The sequence below is a fragment of the Lissotriton vulgaris genome, chromosome 6, assembly GCF_964263255.1.
Source record: "Lissotriton vulgaris chromosome 6, aLisVul1.2, whole genome shotgun sequence".
Taxonomy (NCBI): domain Eukaryota; kingdom Metazoa; phylum Chordata; class Amphibia; order Caudata; family Salamandridae; genus Lissotriton; species Lissotriton vulgaris.
In genome coordinates, this window is record NC_141694.1 from 911,325,589 (window position 1) to 911,346,089 (window position 20,501).

The following is a 20,501-nucleotide window of genomic DNA, read 5'->3' on the forward strand; positions in this document are numbered from 1 at the left end:
TGCTGGTTGTGCACATTTACCCGTTAGGCACACACAACAGCTCTGGTGAGTACATGCTTCTACAAAAACATACACAAATTATTTTAAAGGCCAGCAACACGTACACACACAGCAGCATTACGTAACATAAGCTCATACTACTTCGATAAACCACAAACACACAAGTGAAAGCAAGAGCAAGTCACAAGAGGGATGGATAGTTTTACTTCAAACATACTGGAGTACAAAATTAATAAAAGCCACAGGCTCACCCCCATTCACTATGCCTACTATTTCACACCCTCTCTCTAGAGCGTGCTATGGAAAATAGGGGGATTGTAGGTCTAGCCTTGCACATACTACAGATTTCATAGGTTGCCTTCATTGGGATAACGTTATTAGAACAATTCATATTGCTTTTTACAAACTGAACAAAAACACAGAGCCTGCTGGTTGTGCAAATTTAGCCGTTAGGCACACCCAACAGCTCTGGTGAGTACATGCTTCTAAAAAAACCCACAAATTATTTAAAATGCCAGCAACACGTACACACACAGCATCATTACAACAAACATAACACATGCAGTTTATGCACAATTTTACACACGACACACACAACTGCTGCTCTTACTGCATGCCTCAACAACACACATACAAACAACTGTTAATGCATACTTACAACACGTCCACACACAGCAACAACAATTCCAGGAATAATTAAAAGTACCCACAGACACATTTAAGGGCCGCATCCGCAGCAATGTTCAGTATTTTCATAAAAAAAATAACGACACAACTTTAAGGGCAAATATTGCATCCAGCCTCTGGCCCATTCAGCACCATACATAAGCTCATACCATTTCGCAACACCTGTCTCTACATTTATGTATTGCCAGACAAATCAGCCACCATCTTTCTCATTCTACAACACGTACACACACACACCAACAACAACGATTCCAGGATTTAAAAGTAGCCACACATTTTACACACGACACACACAACTGCTGATCTTACTCCATGCCTCAACAACGCACATACAAACAACTGTTAATGCATACTTACAACACGTACACACACAGCAACAACAATTCCAGTAATTAAAAGTACCCACAGACACATTTAAGGGCCGCATCCGCAGCAATGTTCAGTATTTTCATTAAAAAAAAAAACGACACAACTTTAAGGGCAAATATTGCATCCAGCCTCTGGCCCATTCAGCACCATACATAAGCTCATACCATTTCGCCACACATGTCTCTACATTTATGTATTGCCAGACAAATCAGCCACCATCTTTCTCATTCTACAACACGTACACACACACCAACAACAACGATTCCAGGATTTAAAAGTAGCCACACACACATTAAGGGACGCATCCGCAGCAATGTTCTGTATTTTCCTAATAAACATAACGTCACAACTTTGAGCATGAATATTACAAGAGTTGTAGTTTTAAAAGGCCAACTTTGTATACTTTGAAAGCTTTATATATGCCATTTTTAAGGGTAACTTGGAGCAGACAGTTGAAGTCGAATTACAGTAACACAGAGCATGCTGGTTGTGCACATTTAGCCGTTAGGCACACCCAACAGCTCTGGTGAGTACATGCTTCTAAAAAAAAAAACACAAATTATTTAAAATGCCAGCAACACGTACACACACAGCATCATTACAACAAACAAACATAACACATGCAGTTTATGCACAATTTTACACACGACACACACAACTGCTGCTCTTACTGCATGCCTCAACAACGCACATACAAACAACTGTTAATGCATACTTACAACACGTACACACACAGCAACAACAATTCCAGTATTTAAAAGTACCCACAGACACATTTAAGGGCCGCATCCGCAGCAATGCTCAGTATTTTACTAATAAAAATAACAACACAACTTTGAGGGGAAATATTGCATCCAGCCTCTGTCCCATTCAGCACCATACATAAGCTCATACCATTTCGCCACACCTGTCTCTACATTTATGTATTGCCAGACAAATCAGCCACCATCTTTCTCATTCTACAACACGTACACACACACCAATAACAACGATTCCAGGATTTAAAAGTAGCCACAGACACATTAAGGGACGCATCCGCAGCAATGTTCTGTATTTTTCTAATAAACATAACGTCACAACTTTGAGCATGAATATTACAAGAGTTCTAGTTTTAAAAGGCCAACTTTGTATACTTGGAAAGATTTATATATGCCATTTTTAAGGGTAACTTGGAGCAGGCAGTTGAAGTCGAATTACAGTAAGGGAAAAAAATGGCGTTTGCTTTGTCAGTTGAGAGCGAACTCTTAGGTGCGATTAAGGGAGTTGCCCAGGGAAGTCTACTGTCGCGCCAATGTCGAAACTTCATCTGCATACACATTCAAACATTCACACTTCCAAGTCGCGCACATCATCTAGTGTGAATTTTCCTTGGGGCAAGGGAAGGACTAAAACCTTTGATCCTACAAACGCAACAAAAACACAGAGCCTGCTCGTTGTGCACATTTACCCGTTAGGCACACACAACGGCTCTAGTGACTACATGCTTGTACCGAAACATACACTAATTATTGTAAATGCCAGCAACACGTACACACACAACAGCATTACCTAACATAAGCTCATACTACTTCGCACAACCACAAACACAAAAGGGAAAGCAAGTGCAAGTCACAAGAGGGATGGATAGTTTCACTTAAAACATACTTGTGTACTACATTCATAAAAGCCACAGGCTCACCCCCATCCACCTTGACTACTATTTCATAGCCTCCCTCTAGAGCGGCCTATGGAAAATTGGGCAATTGTACGTCTAGGCTTGCACATACTAAAAAATTTCTCCGTTGTCTTCATTGGGATAAACTTATTACAACTATTCCAATGCTTGCAAACAATAGACCAATGCTGAAAAATACCGTCTGTATTTGGGAACATAATGGACATTGCTTTTTACAAACGGAACTAAAACACAAAGCTTGCTAGTTGTGCACATTTACCCCTTAGGCACACACAACAGCTCTGGTGAGTACATCCTTCTACCAAAACATACACAAATTATTTTAAATGCCACACAGCTCCGCCGAGGCAACCAACACACAGCTCCGCCCAGGCACCCACCACACAGCTCCGCCGAGGCACCCACCACACAGCTCCACCGATGCAACAACTAAGCTCCACCGATGCACCCACCACACAGCTCCACCGATGCACCCACCACACAGATCCACCGACACAGCTCCACTGATGCACCCACCACCCAGCACAGAACCACACATCACAACAACAGCATTACTAAGCACCACACTAACATCACTCAGCAACACACCAGCATCACTCTACACCACCACAACAGCATCATTCAACAACAACACACTATCACACTACAACCCCACAAACACTTACCACCACAGCACCACTCATCACCACTACAGCATTACTCAGCAGACAAACTTCATACAATCAGAACATTTACGCTTTTAACAGGCACACACACCAACAGCTATCAATGGACGCTTTCACCAGGCGTACACACACAACAGTCATCAGTACTGCAGTAGTATGTATGAATGAGACTGTTGGTGTGCTAAATACGGCTGTGGTGGTGCAGAGTGATGCTGTGTTGTTGCTCAATGGTAATGTGGGGGTGCAGAATGATAAGGTGGTATTGCTGCGTGTTGCATTGGTGGACATCAGTGATGCCGTTGTTGGGAGAAGTGCAACTGTTGTGGTGCTGAGTTATGCTGTGGTGGCAATCATTGAACACCAACACAGCACCACTCATCACCAGCACAGAACCACACATCACAACAACAGCATTACTAAGCACCACACTAACATCACTCAGCAACACACCAGCATCACTCTACACCACCACAACAGCATCATTCAACAACAACACACTATCACACTGCAACCACACAAACACTTACCACCACAGCACCACTCATCACCACTACAGCATTACTCAGCAGACAAACTTCATACAATCAGAACATTTACGCTTTTAACAGGCACACACACCAACAGCTATCAATGGACGCTTTCACCAGGCGTACACACACAACAGTCATCAGTACTGCAGTAGTATGTATGAATGAGACTGTTGGTGTGCTAAATACGGCTGTGGTGGTGCAGAGTGATGCGGTGTTGTTGCTCAATGGTACTGTGGGGGTGCAGAATGATAAGGTGGTATTGCTGCGTGTTGCATTGGTGGACATCAGTGATGCCGTTGTTGGGAGAAGTGCAACTGTTGTGGTGCTGAGTTATGCTGTGGTGGTAATCATTGAACACCAACACAGCACCACTCATCACCAGCACAGAACAACACATCACAACAACAGCATTACTAAGCACCACACTAACATCACTCAGCAACACACCAGCATCACTCTACACCACCACAACAGCATCATTCAACAACAACACACTATCACACTACAACCACACAAACACTTACCACCACAGCGCTACTCATCACCACAAAAGCATTACTCAGCAGACAAACGTCATACAAACAGAACATGTACGCTTTTAACAGGCACACACACCAACAGCTATCAATGGACGCTTTCACCAGGCGTACACACACAACAGTCATCAGTGCATCCTTTCACCAGGCATACACCCACACAAACAGCCATCAGTCCACGCTTTAAACAGTCACACACACCACCGGCCGTAAGTGCACGCAAACTACACATTTTTTTACGTAGCACACACAATTACAGCTATACAAGCATGCTTTGGTGCTGTACAGTACTGCAGTAGTATGTATAAATGAGACTGTGGGTGTGCTAAATACGGCTCTAGTGGTGCAGAGTGATGATCTGATGTTGCTCAATGGTACAGTGGGGGTGCAGAATGATAATGTGCTATTGCTGCGTGTTGCATTAATGGACCTCAGTGATGCCGTTGTTAGGATCAGTGCTACTGTTGTGGTGCAGAGTTATGCTGTGGTGGTAATCATTGGACAACACTCTACAACGACACTGCAGCACTCCTCACCACCACTCATCACCACTACAACATTACTCACCAGACAAACGTCACAGAAACAGAACATAAACAGTGCATACATACTACCAATAAAAAAAATTAAATGTGAAAAAAATATGGACAATGCAGAGCGGCGACACAAAACACGTACGGCGAAACGCAAGAGAAAAATAGCCAACAGCGACATAAAAAATTATTTTTACAGGAGGCGAGCTCAGACGGAAGTACACTACAGAACCCGCATACCAGAACGACACGCGCAAACATAACTCAATGCATGGCGAAAAGACGAACTAAATAGCAGCCATTGATAACATAAAAAAACACACTCTAAAGAAAGGAGCCGGACAGAAACCAAGTGCGAGCAAAAAAAGACCCCAAACAAAAATTAGATTCACATCACAAAAAGGAAATTCATAGCCAAAAGTGTAACAACTCACAAAGGCACTCTTTAATAATATGAAAATAAAATAGTAATTACCTGTCGATCGTAGCAGCTCATTCAGTGAAATGTAGAGAATACAAAAACAACACTCAAAGAGAACATAAACAGTGCATACATAATACGTTTAACTAAAGCAATAAAAAAAACAACAAAAAAAGGCAAAAGCATAGCGGCGAAACAAGCCACATACGGGTCAAAACCACACAAAGACAAGGCAAGTCGGAAAAAAAATAAACATCAGAGTGCGAGCTCAGGCGAAACGAAACTACAGGAACTGCATACCAGGAAGACACTAGCAAACATGAGTCAATGCATGGCGAACAATCAACTTAAAGACGAGCCAGTAATAGCATAAATAACAAGAAAACTGCCAGACACAAGGCAAGTGCGACCAAAATAATTGGAAAATCCAAAATTACATTACATTCACAGCAATAAAAACTTATACAATTTTGAGGACCAAATAACAAAGTCACTCTTTATATATATTTTTAAAAAAAGGCAATTACCTGTCGGTCGTAGCAGATCAGTCACTAAAGTATAGAAATCACACTAACTACACACAAACAGCCACAGTGCATACATAATACGTTGAACACAAAACGTAGCACTGCAATTGGCTACATAGTAAACGCGAGACAACAGTTTCAAAAAAAATATTTAAAACATATATATATAAGATTTAAAATTCACACATAAAACATTACATGAACAAACAATAATTGGTCTTACCTGCAAATACACACGGAAGATATACGTAACTGACGTTAGCGTCAAAAACGTCCCACAAGAATGACGTATTACATTCAAATATTCGACGATAACAATTAGGGTAAGCACTTTCGACAAATAATATATTTAATAAATTCATAAAAAATTGATATTAATTAAAATAACAGATATAAAGGGAAATACCAATAAAAACACAATACACTCAACATCTTTATAAAAATGGATTTTTGACAATAAAAACAGTATGTTGCACCAACTCGCACATATGCTAAAGGTCGAATAGCAATACATACAAAAAATACATAATAAAAGGAATACACATAACCATATACTACTTAAATACATAATCAAAACTTTCCCATTCAAAAACTTCTAGTATTGCCAAAGGTAATAAACAAGTACATACAAAAAATATAACAACGTTACAAATTTAAAACACATAACACATACAAAAATATACATTGCTATATATAACATTTATAAACATTACAATTATTACAGCATCTATCGTTTACAACAGTACAAAAGTATATTCTAAGTAGACGGGAGAAAATACACAAGTCGCAATACAAAAAAAACAATAATACATCATAATAAAACACTACTACTAATAAGTATATACACACAAGTAATAATACATTCAAATTCATGTACTAAATGTTATAAAAATTATATCTTACCTGTCAAACGACGCAGCAACAACAACAGAAGAAGAACACGCCTTTACCGCACGAACATTCACACCAATCTGGAAAATTCCCCGTTGACGCACGTCAAACGCAACGCTACGTCAAAAAACGTAGCGCTGCGATTGGCTACAAATTACGTCACGCTAAACATTACATCACCATAAAAAAAGACTAGAGCGCTAAACTCCCTTACGTAAAAAACGTAAAGGGAATACATAGCGTACGACAGTTTTACATAACACAAATAAAACACAGTTTAAAAACATTCACTAAACACTTATAATACCAATACACATACACAAAAACGCACACACATTACATTAAAATAAACATTAACACATGCAAAAGACTCACATATGCCAATCACACATGCAACTCCACTCACACATGCAATGCCACTCACACATGCAACGCCACTCACACATGCTACGCCACTCACACATGCAACACCAATCAAACATGCAACGCCACTCACACATGCAACGACACTCACACCTGCAACTCCAATCAACAACGCAACGCCACTCACACATGCAACGCCACTCAACAGAGCAACGCCACCCAACCACGCAACGCCACTTAACAACGCAACGCCACTCACACATGCAACCACAATCAAACATGCAACGCCAATAACAAAAGCAACAACACTCACACATGCAACGCCACTCAAACATGCTACGCAACTCAACAACGCAACGCCACTCAACAATTCAACCCCACTCAACAACACAACGCCACTAACCACGCAACGCCATTCAAACACGCAACGACACTCAACAAAGCAACGCCACTCAACGCAACGCCACTCAACAACGCAACGCCGCTCACACATGCAACGCCACTCAACTAAGCAACGCCACTCAACAACGCAACGCCACTCACACATGCAACGCCACTCAACCACGCAAAGCCACACACACATACAACGCCACTCAACAACTCAACACCACTCAACAAAGCAACGCCACTCAACAACGCAACGCCACTCACACATGCAACGCAACTCAACAACGCAACGCCACTCAACCACGCAACGCCACTCAACCACGCAACGCCACTCAATCACGCAACACCACTCAATAACGCAACGCAAGTCAACTACGCAACGCCACTCAACAACGCAACGCCACTCACACATGCAACGCCACTCACAAATGCAACGCCATTCAACAAGGCAACGCAACTCAACGACACAACGCCACTCAACCATGCTACGCCATTCACACATGCAACGCCACTCACACATACAACGCCACTCACACATGCAACGCCACTCACACATGCAACGCCACTCACACATGCATCGCCACTCACACATGCAACGCCACTCACACATGCAACGCCACTCACACATGCAACCACACTCAAACATGCTACGCCACTCACACATGCTACGCCACTCACACATGCTACGCCACTCACACATGCAACGCCACTCACACATGCAACGACACTCACACATGCAACGCCACTCACACATGCTACGCCACTAACACATGCAACGCCACTCACACATGCAACAACACTCACACATGCAACGCCACTCACACATGCAAAGCCATTCAAAAATGCAACGCCACTCAACAACGCAACGCCACTCAACAACGCAACGCCACTCACGCATGCAACGCCACTCACACATGCAACGCCACTCACACATGCAACGCCACTCACACATCCAACGCCAATCACACATGCAGTGCAACTCACACATGCTACGCCACTCACACATGCAACGCCACTCACACATGCAACGCCACTCACACATGCATCGCCACTCACACATGCAACGCCACTCACACATGCAACGCCACTCACACATGCAACCACACTCAAACATGCTACGCCACTCACACATGCTACGCCACTCACACATGCTACGCCACTCACACATGCAACGCCACTCACACATGCAACGACACTCACACATGCAACGCCACTCACACATGCTACGCCACTAACACATGCAACGCCACTCACACATGCAACAACACTCACACATGCAACGCCACTCACACATGCAAAGCCATTCAAAAATGCAACGCCACTCAACAACGCAACGCCACTCAACAACGCAACGCCACTCACGCATGCAACGCCACTCACACATGCAACGCCACTCACACATGCAACGCCACTCACACATCCAACGCCAATCACACATGCAGTGCAACTCACACATGCTACGCCACTCACACATGCAACGCCACTCACACATGCAACGCAACTAACACATGCAACGCCACTCACACATCCAACGCCAATCACACATGCTGTGCCACTCACACATGCTACGCCACTCACACATGCAACGCCACTCACACCAATGCAGTACCAGTTTTACCCACACAGAACAACTTTCAGACACACAACGCCACTCACACCCACGCAACCCCACTCTCACACACACAACGCCACACTCACCCATGCAATGCCAATCACACACGTAACGCAACTCACACATGCAACGCCACTCACACATGCAACTACACTCACACATGCAACGCCACTCACACATGCTACGCCACTCACACATGCAACGCCACTCACACATGCAACAACACTAACACATGCAACGCCAGTCACACATGCTAAGCCATTCAAAAAGGCAAAGCCACTCAACAACGCAACGCCACTCACGCATACAACGCCACTCACACATGCAACGCCACTCACACATGCAACGCCACTCACAAATGCAACGCCACTCACACATGCAACGCCACTCACACATGCAACCCCACTCACACATGCAACCACACTCAAACATGCTACGCCACTCACACATGCTACGCCACTCACACATGCTACGCCACTCACACATGCTACGCCACTCACACATGCAACACCACTCACACATGCAACGACACTCACACATGCAACGCCACTAACACATGCTACGCCACTAACACATGCAACGCCACTCACACATGCAACGACACTCACACATGCAACGACACTCACACATGCAACGCCACTCACACATGCAAAGCCATTCAAAAATGCAACGCCACTCAACAACGCAACGCCACTCAACAACGCAACGCCACTCACGCATGCAACGCCACTCACACATGCAACGCCACTCACACATGCAACGCCACTCACACATGCAACGCCAATCACACATGCAGTGCCACTCACACATGCTACGCCACTCACACATGCAACGCCACTCACACATGCAACGCAACTCACACATGCAACGCCACTCACACATCCAACGCCAATCACACATGCTGTGCCACTCACACATGCTACGCCACTCACACATGCAACGCCACTCACACCAATGCAGTACCAGTTTTACCCACACAGAACAACTTTCAGACACACAACGCCACTCACACCCACGCAAGCCCACTCTCACACACACAATGCCACACTCACCCATGCAATGCCAATCACACACGCAACACAACTCACACATGCAACGCCACTCACACATGCAACGCCACTCACACATGCTAGGCCACTGACACATGCAACGCCACTCACACATGCAACAACACTAACACATGCAACGCCAGTCACACATGCTAAGACATTCAAAAAGGCAACGCCACTCAACCAGGCAACGCCACTCAACAACGCAACGCCACTCACGCATGCAACGCCACTCACACATGCAACGCCACTCACACATGCAACGCCACTCACACATGCAACGCCACTCACACATCCAACGCCAATCACACATGCTGTGCCACTCACACATGCTACGCCACTCACACATGCTGTGCCACTCACACATGCTGTGCCACTCACACATGCAACGCCACTCACACATGCAACGCAACTCACACATGCAACGCCACTCACACATCCAACGCCAATCACACATGCTGTGCCACTCACACATGCTACGGCACTCACACATGCAACGCCAATCACACCAATGCAGTACCAATTCAATTCAATTCAAAAATCTTTATTCGATTGTAGATTTTACAATCATAAAAGTACAATTTTTAAGCACACATTTAAAAACATTACAAACAATTCATTTCATATGGCAAATAATGACACAGTATACAGTGCGGGGAGAACGGCGATACATCAGACGGTATGAGCATGGGCAATATGTGGTTAAAAATATAAATAACTGTGTTCTTAAAAAAGCACCTAAAATCTTTGCAGCATGATTAGCCGTCCATACTTTTCCTGAAACAGATGGCTTTTTTTAAAAAGTTACATACAAATAATGTACAATCACTATTCAGTAGTTGTAAGTAGTAAAGTGCAGGTTTAATTTGTGCAAAACTCAATTTTTTAAGGCACGGTTTAAGATATAATTTCCGTGGGGTGGAATAATAGGGGCAGATAAAAAGGAAGTGTGCCAGATCTTGAGGAGACTTTCCGTCGCAGCCACAAGCTGGCAACACTTCGCCCCGTTGAGCCCCACTTGGAACTGCCAGTAGGAGATGATAGAGATCAAAACGGAACCTTATTAGCAGAAACCGTTCATAGCTAGACATAGGCCATGTCAGGTAAGGTTCCATTTGTGAACATGTTTTTAATAATAGGTGTTTCCTAACACTGACCTTCTGTATCTCAACCTCTTCTCTGTCAGTACATCTTAACAGTAGTATAGCATTCTTAACTGAAATCACATCAGATTTTGTAATTGAGTTTGGGGCATGAAACAGATCCGGCCGACCAATTGCCGTTAGACAGTCCTTTATGTACTTCACCCATGGTACTTTAAACCTCCCATCTAGCTGTAAGGCTTCTTTCAATAGGGCATGTGTTAATGGGATGTCGTTATTCAGCCAGCAGTTCAACCAGCATATGACAGGGCTTACTGCTATTCTATCGCCTAAATAGGGGATCCCCAACTCCTCATGTACAGAGTAGTTCCCAATACCCCTGGGCAGTCTCAGAGTCTTTTTTAGGAAGTTATTTTCTGTAACCTCTAGGTCTTTAATCTTGCGATAGCCCCAGAGCTCACTCCCATAGCAGGCAACAGCAACGCTTTTTGCCTGGTACAGTTTAAGCAATGCGGCCGTCGGGCAATTGCCGATTTTTTTTGCAAAGCCAAGAATGGCCGCATTGACCCTTGTTGTTTCTCCCTTCTTCTTGGAGACTGCTGGGCCCCATGATAACTTGTGATCTAGCAGGACCCCGAGGTATGAGAAGGAGTCGGTTGGTGGGATTTTCTCCCCATTTATGCTGAAGTAGTCAGTTTTCCGGGCACCCTTACCTGTTTTCATAACGTAGGACTTGGAGTTATTTATGCTTAAGCCACGTTTCTCCATAAATTTATAGAAGGAGTTTAATAATTTCTGGAGACCGATTGCTGTTCTAGATATAAGAACAGCATCGTCAGCATAGAGTAATACAGGTACCCCTTTGCGCTCAACTAAGGGATAATCTGCTTCTACGTTTAAAAGAAATTCCTCCAGTTCATTAATGTACAGGTTAAATAGGAATGGGGCCAAAATGCAGCCTTGTCGAACACCCCGGTTTATTTTAAATTCGTCCGTTACATTGAGATCTTGAGAATAGCGGACGTTCGCTCTTGTGTCTATATGCAGATCGGCAAGGAAGTTGACAAGGTTCCTCTCTACACCCATTCTCAGTAGAGTGGCCCATAGTAAGCTTCTGTCCACACAGTCAAAAGCGGACGACAAGTCCATAAATGCCATGTAGACAGTGCCTTGTCTCGCCAGTGTATATTTGCTTAGAATAAGATATAGGTTCAGGCACTGCGTAATGGTCGAATGGCCTGGTCTGAACCCGTATTGTATAGGTGAAAGGATGTTATTATCTTTAGCCCATGTAGATAACCTATTAAGAATTACGCCCCCCACCACTTTAACTACTGAATTTATTAAGGAGATTGGCCTGTAACATAACGGGCTGCTGCGATCGCCCTTCTTAAAAACGGGGACTATAGTCGATAGACCCCATATTTTTGGGCATCCAGTTATCACCGCTGCATTTATTACAGCCGTGAGAACTGGAGCCCAAAAAGGGATGCTAGACTTAAACAGGCCCGGCGGCAATCCATCCGGACCCGGGGCCTTGTTGCTAGTTAGACCCTGTATTCCCCTAACAATCTCTTGTACTGTGAAACATAATGGAGTCACAGTTGGAGTTAAAATATCATAGTCTTCCCAGTGCTCATTACTCTTAAAAATTGTGCTGAAATGAGACACCCACTCCCCCTCTGGGATGTTTGTGCCAAGGGCTGTGTCGTTTGGATTATCAAACAAAGGTTTGTTGATTATTTGCCAAAACTTGCTGCTGTTCCCCAACACTGATGGGTCTAAAAGGGATTCAATAACATTGACCTTAATTTCCTTTTTTCTAATAGCTATTGCTTTCCTATAAGCCAAACGGAGATTTTTTATCAGGACACAATCTCTTGGTTTAGTTTTTAATGTGTGTTTCAGATCCCTACTTGCCTTTGAGCAGTTATGATCAAACCATTTGGAATTTTTCCCACTATGTCCCTTTGTTGGCGCTGTGAGCATGGAGCCAATTTTGGTGACCAGCCCCTCAAACCTAGACAAAATATTCGAGGGGGTTGAGTCAGATGATAAGCATGTAAACAGCTCCTCTTCACATGCACTGGTTATTTTGGAGTACAAGGTATCTTGGTTTATCATTGACCATTTAATGCGACGCCTGCCATTTACGCACCTTAGCGTGCCATGATCAATGCGTGACTGTCGTTTTATAAATAATGGTCCGCCCAAGTTTATGACAAGGGGATTATGATCACTGTATACACTAGTATAGATAGTAAAGTGCGAGACCCATTGTACAAGATCTGAAGATACTAATATATGATCAATGAAGGATCCCTGCCCGTGTCCTTTGAAGGTTGGGGTGTCAAAAATGTTTGTATCGGGAACCAACGACATAGCAACAGTCAAGTTATTTTCATTCACTAAGTCGTTTAAGTTCTTGCCACCCCTAGTGTGGGAGAAGTGAAAACCTTCCTCAATGTTACACCCTAAGGACCCCATTGGCGTACTAGCAGGATTACCACATGGTTGGACATTAAAATCACCTACTATCAACAAGTGCCGTGATACAGTGCGAACATTTTTGCACAATAATTCAATTAGGGAGGCAATATTACATACATCATTACTGCTGTTAGCATTATAAAAGTTAACCAGGGTCAACACATTCTTGCCATTTTTTATGTCAATCATCTGAATGTTCAAATTAACATTGTGGCAGTTACTTATTTTGCATCGCAGGCCCAAGTTAATAAAGGTGGCCAGGCCACCCTTGGCTCTGCCCCTAATCGAGGCGACCGCTGGAATAGTAAAACTTAGAAAACCATCGATATGAACGTTTTTATCCTCCATCCAGGTTTCTTGAAGGCACACAATGCTAAATTTTCTGATGAATGTTAGCCATGCTGGGTCTCGTAACTTATTTGCCAAGCCAGCAATATTCCATGAGATTAAGCTTACACAATCTTCGGGTACAGGGCAGGTAACAAACTCTCTGGTAATTGGAGTAGGTGTTGGAGTAGGCATCACTGCGCCTGAATCCACCAGACCCGCGGTGCTCATTACAACTGGCTCCCGATGCTCAAAAATAAGGTCAGATGCCCCGAACCGAGTGAAAGAGTTCTCAATTTTAGGTGGAGAATCCACAGTTAACAATAGTGTACTGGGGTGGTTTTCGTGGTAACCTGCCGTGCTTACAGCCTTATCGACACCACTTTCGGTGTCACTGTTTACTGGCCTTGTATCTGGTAAGAGCGTTGAAGTCACCTCATTTTCCCCAGAAAACACTGTGGGTGAAACTGTAGGGAAACTACTATTTTTGTCAGCAAATGTTAGAGCAGTATGTGTATCTTTTTCATGGCAACAGCTCCCTATCTTATTGTGTGACCTTATGGTGCATGAAGCACTTTCACCCCCCCCGTAGCTTCTGCACTCCTTAAACATCAGTCGCATTCCTCCAAACCACTGAAGGCCTCGAACCTGTTAGAGAGCTCTAAGGGGGTAAATGGTAACATATTTGACATATTACCATTAGATCCTATTTTATGATTAAATGGTATAGTGTTCCACCCTTGTATAACTGGTGGTGGAGCCAATTGGTGCATGTATACAGGATTCAAGGCGGACTCAATATTGAGGAATTGGGAGGTGGAGAAGGTATTATTATTTTGGTATTGTGGGGGGAAGACAGTGGATCTGGGGTAAAAGTACGTCAGGGGGCGTGGTACTATGCAGTTCTTTTCATTGCTGTATGGCCAATTCAGAATATGATGTACTGCTTTTCTGTCTCTAAAGTTTATGACCACAACATCACCACCTATGTCCTTCGCTCTGCCCCCCAACCAAGACAGGCGCCGGACATGGACTATCTCTCCATTTATCGCAATGGGTTTAGGTCTGTAAAGAGAGAGCCAATGCGTTATTTTGTTTTTCAGTTGAGAGTATCCCTCTCTTTTTCCATTTGGTAGTTCCGGGACCCCAGTGAGTATAACCACGTACGGTAGTGCTTCTGGTGGGAGTTCCGTAGGTGGTATCCTAGACTGACCCCCTCTACCCCAGTTATTCTCCTTCCCTTCGGGTCTAGGGAGTCTATCCGGGAGAGTGCTAGGTTCCCTGGTTGGAATATTGGCTGAAGTAGCTGTGTTACTAGATTATGTTGAGGTGGTAGGTCTACCCTGAACAGCAATTGAAGCTGTTGGTAAAGAATTATTACAGGTATTGCCACCATGTGCTTTTGAGGCCACATTCAGGGGATTAGGGGCAGCTAAGGTTACTACTGCTGCCTGGCTATTGCCTGTTATGGGTTTAGATGATGTGGGGCCCACAGTGTTTTTTAGGAGGGATTGTGTTGTTGTGATAACTTGTTGATGTTGCACTTTAGATTGACCTTGTGAACGTACAAAATTCCCTAGTGCAGTCAAGTCCCCCTCTATTTTACCTAGCCTTGACTCCATCCCCTTAAATCTTTCTGCCAATGCGAGCATGTAGCTACGTACAATCAACTCAATATTGTCCAAAAGTGTCTTGGGGGTGGCCAGTTGCGAGTCCTCCTCCATCTGGATGTGAGTAGTGTCTAGTTCTATAGTTGCTTGAGCTAGGGATGTCGGGGGAATAGGACTAACTGCTATGACTTGGTTAGTATCAGGAGCTCCCAATGGTGTTATAGTAACAGTGTTCATCTTTTTGCCAAACTCAGTATGACTTATTTTGGGCTTATTCACGGTTGTTGTTTTCCTTCTTCTTTTGGATGGAGGGGGCCCATGCATTTTTTGTGTCACTAACCTCGAGTTTTTGCCTCTTACAACCTTACCAGGCCTTATTGTAGGAGATATCAAGATCTTAGAAGTATCATTAAGGTCATTGGTCACAGTTGGTAAGGTTTGTTGGGTTTGGGTGGGTGACACTGCTGGGGCTAAACATTCTTGAAGGATCAAGGGTACACTGGCAGTCAGTGAGATGTTGTCTGCTGGGGTGCTAATCAAATCGTCGTCCAGAGAAACAGACATTATGGGTTCTGAGAATGTTCTGTTTTTGATACGCTCTATTGAACGACGGCGATCTGCCCTCCTCTCAGCTAACATAAGCTCCTTATTACCTTCTAAGGCTGGTTTAAGAAAGTAATCGTCCAGTGTTCGATTAGACATATTTTTGTCCGACCCCACGAGAGCAGGGCTTGTAGCCGCAGTAGCCATTCAGCGATGAAGAGTAGTGGCAAACTAGATACAAAACAGAAGCTGTGACTTACGTAATCCTCGTACCAGGACCTCTGGCCCAGCCCAGCCTCTTCTGGCCGATGAGGGCCGTAGAGGGCCCGCCCTTTGCCCGGGCTTCGTCCCGCTCGCGTCCCGCGTTGCGGGCGAGCCCCTCCTTAGTAGCGCCTCCTGGCGCAAGATTATGGCGCGTTCCAGGTGCGCCGGTGTAGAGGCCCCTGGGAAAGCGGGTTTCTCCTCGCAGCGCCCGCAGTTGACACCAGCGCGGCGGCGGGAGAACTCGACAGGCGGTACAGAGGCGAGCAGTTGGTCTCCCCGACAAGCAGTAAGGTCTTCCGCCAAGGTGCAGACACACGGAGTATCCCTCAATCGGTTTGCAGCAGCCACAGTTGGCCGGGCGAGCCCCTCCTTAGTAGCGCCTCCTGGCGCAAGATTATGGCGCGTTCCAGGTGCGCCGGTGTAGAGGCCCCTGGGAGAGCGAGTTTCTCCTCGCAGCGCCCGCAGTTGACACCAGCGCGGCGGCGGGAGAACTCGACAGGCGGTACAGAGGTGAGCAGTTGGTCTCCCCGACAAGCAGTAAGGTCTTCCGCCAAGGTGCAGACACACGGAGTATCCCTCAATCGGTTTGCAGCAGCAAAAGTTGGCCGGGCGAGCCCCTCCTTAGTAGCGCCTCCTGGCGCAAGATTATGGCGCGTTCCAGGTGCGCCGGTGTAGAGGCCCCTGGGAAAGCGAGTTTCTCCTCGCAGCGCCCGCAGTTGACACCAGCGCGGCGGCGGGAGAACTCGACAGGCGGTACAGAGGCGAGCAGTTGGTCTCCCCGACAAGCAGTAAGGTCTTCCGCCAAGGTGCAGACACACGGAGTATCCCTCAATCGGTTTGCAGCAGCCAGTTGCACCCACACAAAACAACTTTCACACACACACAACGCCACTCACACCCACGCAAGCCCACTCTCACACACACAACGCCACACTCACCCATGCAATGCCAATCACACACGCAACGCAACTCACACACGCAACGCCACTCACACACGCAACGTCAATCACCCATACAACAACACTCACACATGCAACGCCACTCACCCACGCAACGACACTCACTCAAAACCACTCACACCCACGCAGTGCCACTTTCACCCACGCAGTGCACAATAGGTCTCGCAGTAGGAAAATTGGAGCTATTGGTTTTGTAAATCACTAAGCCCTTTCTGTTTTTCAAATGAAAAACAAACATAAAAGGCAGTGTTATTTGCAATTGTAATAGCTAAAAATTTACAACTGCAAGACCTATTGGCAACGCCTGGCCTTGAGTAAAGGACCAGTCCAGCTATTAATACACAAATATGCGAACATGGGTTGGAAAATAAAAAAGTTATTTCACAAAAAACATAAAATACACACATTACATCACTCTGCATCCTCTTAATACATTGATAGGAAACATAAACATACACACACAGTTAAATTACATTAAAAAAGAAACATAAGCCAGGAAAATTACAAAGGGAAGATCAATCACGCTTTTTTACACAAAAACACTTAATAAATATTTCTTATTAACATACACACACTCATAACATCGCCCTCACACCCCAAAAAACACACACACCTTCACACACCCGCAATCACACTCACACAACATCACCCTCACACACCATCACACACCTTCAGCCTCACACACACCCACTCACACTCACCCGGGAGGACGCTCAGCTTGCAGGGCTCTGCTTCTATCCCCTGCTGCACTCTCCTGCTCTCTAGAAAGGTGGCATAACAAAAAAAATGTCATCAAAATCACGTCTATACAAATCATGTGGCATTCCAAATGCTAGAGGTGACACATTCACAAAAATTAGAACTATTGGCATTGTAAATAACAAATCTATCAATGTAGCTATTTGGAGAAATTACACACAAAAAAAAAAAAAAATTACAACACCAATAGCTCTAACTTTTCTAATGTGAGACCTATTGCACCACACACACCACCACCACATCCACCACCACCACATCCACCACCACCACATCCACCACCACATCCACCGCATCCACCACCACATCCACCACCACCGCATCCACCACCTCCACATCCACCACCTCCACATCCACCACCTCCACATCCACCACCTCCACATCATCCACCACCTCCACATCCACCACCTCCACCACCACCACCACATCCACCACCACCACCACATCCACCACCACCACCACATCCACCACCACCACCACCACATCCACATCCACCACCACCACATCCACCACCACATCCACCACCACCACATCCACCACCACCACATCCACATCCACCACCACCACATCCACCACCACATCCACCACCACCACCACATCCACCACCTCCACATCCACCACCTCCACATCCACCACATCCACCACCACCACCACATCCACCACATCCACCACCACATCCACCACCACCACATCCACCACCTCCACCACCAACACATCCACCACCACCACATCCACCACCTCCACATCCACCACCACCACATCCACCACATCCACCACCTCCACATCCACCACCTCCACCACCACCACCACATCCACCACCACATCCACCACCTCCACATCCAACACTTCCACATCCACCACCTCCACATCCAACACCACCTCCACATCCACCACCACCACATCCACCACCACCACATCCACCACATCCACCACCACCACCACATCCACCACCACCACCACATCCACCACCACCACCACCACATCCACCACCACCACCACCACATCCACCACCACCTCCACATCCACCATCTCCACATCCACCACCTCCACATCCACCACCTCCACATCCACCACCTCCACATCCACCACCTCCACATCCACCACCTCCACATCCACCACCTTCACATCCACATCCACCACCTTCACATCCACATCCACCACCACATCCACCACCTCCACATCCACCACCACCTCCACCACCACCTCCACATCCACCACCACCTCCACATCCACCACCACCACCACATCCACCACCACCACCACATCCACCACCACCACCACCTCCACATCCACCACCTCCACATCCACCACCTCCACCACATCCACCACCACCACATCCACCACCATCCCCACCACATCCACAATCACCACCACCACCAACACATCCACCACCACCACATCCCCCAGATCCACCATCACCACATCTATATGTGTGTGTGGCTCTGTGTGTGTGTAGGTGCAAATGCAATGTTCTTGGATTTTCGTCACAATAAAATACACTGAACATAATCTTCACAAAAGTTATTTACAGACGTTTAAGCTATTGCCATTATAAATTACAATAACTTTTATTTAAGTATTAATTATTTACAAAATTGAAAGCCATTGTTATTTGTAATATCAATACATCTAAGTCACGTAAATACAACACACATTGCATTACAAATGCTATAGGTGTCCCATTTGCGAAAGTTTAAACTATTGACATTGTAACTGACAAAGCTATTAATTTTGCTATTTTTAAAACCAACACAAATAAAAAAAAAGTGTCATTTACAATACCAATCGCTCAAACTTTCCTAATGCGAGACCTATTGCATTTCCAATGCTTGTTTATCACTATGTGTAACCCTAACTTCACAGGTGAGCAAATAACCAATATTCTTAAGCTTAGTATCTTGTCTACATTTCAGAAATACATAGATTTTCTTCATACCTGTTTTTCATTCATTATATTTTACCTCATGAATTGCTGTATTTTCTGGTTTGGGTAAGAATTGCACAGGGGCCGTCGCAGATGCCGCTTGTGCGCACATCCTTTTGCGCTTTTCTGTGGGTGGGGTGCCGCTGTGGCTTTTGGGGCTGCCTGGTGCACTGTCTTCCTCTAGCTTCTCTATTTTTGGCTGGGGGATCTCTGTGTCTGCCCCTTCGCTCTTCCTATAGGTCGCCAGTGCTCCTGCCCTTGATTGGTTGGTGTGGTGGGG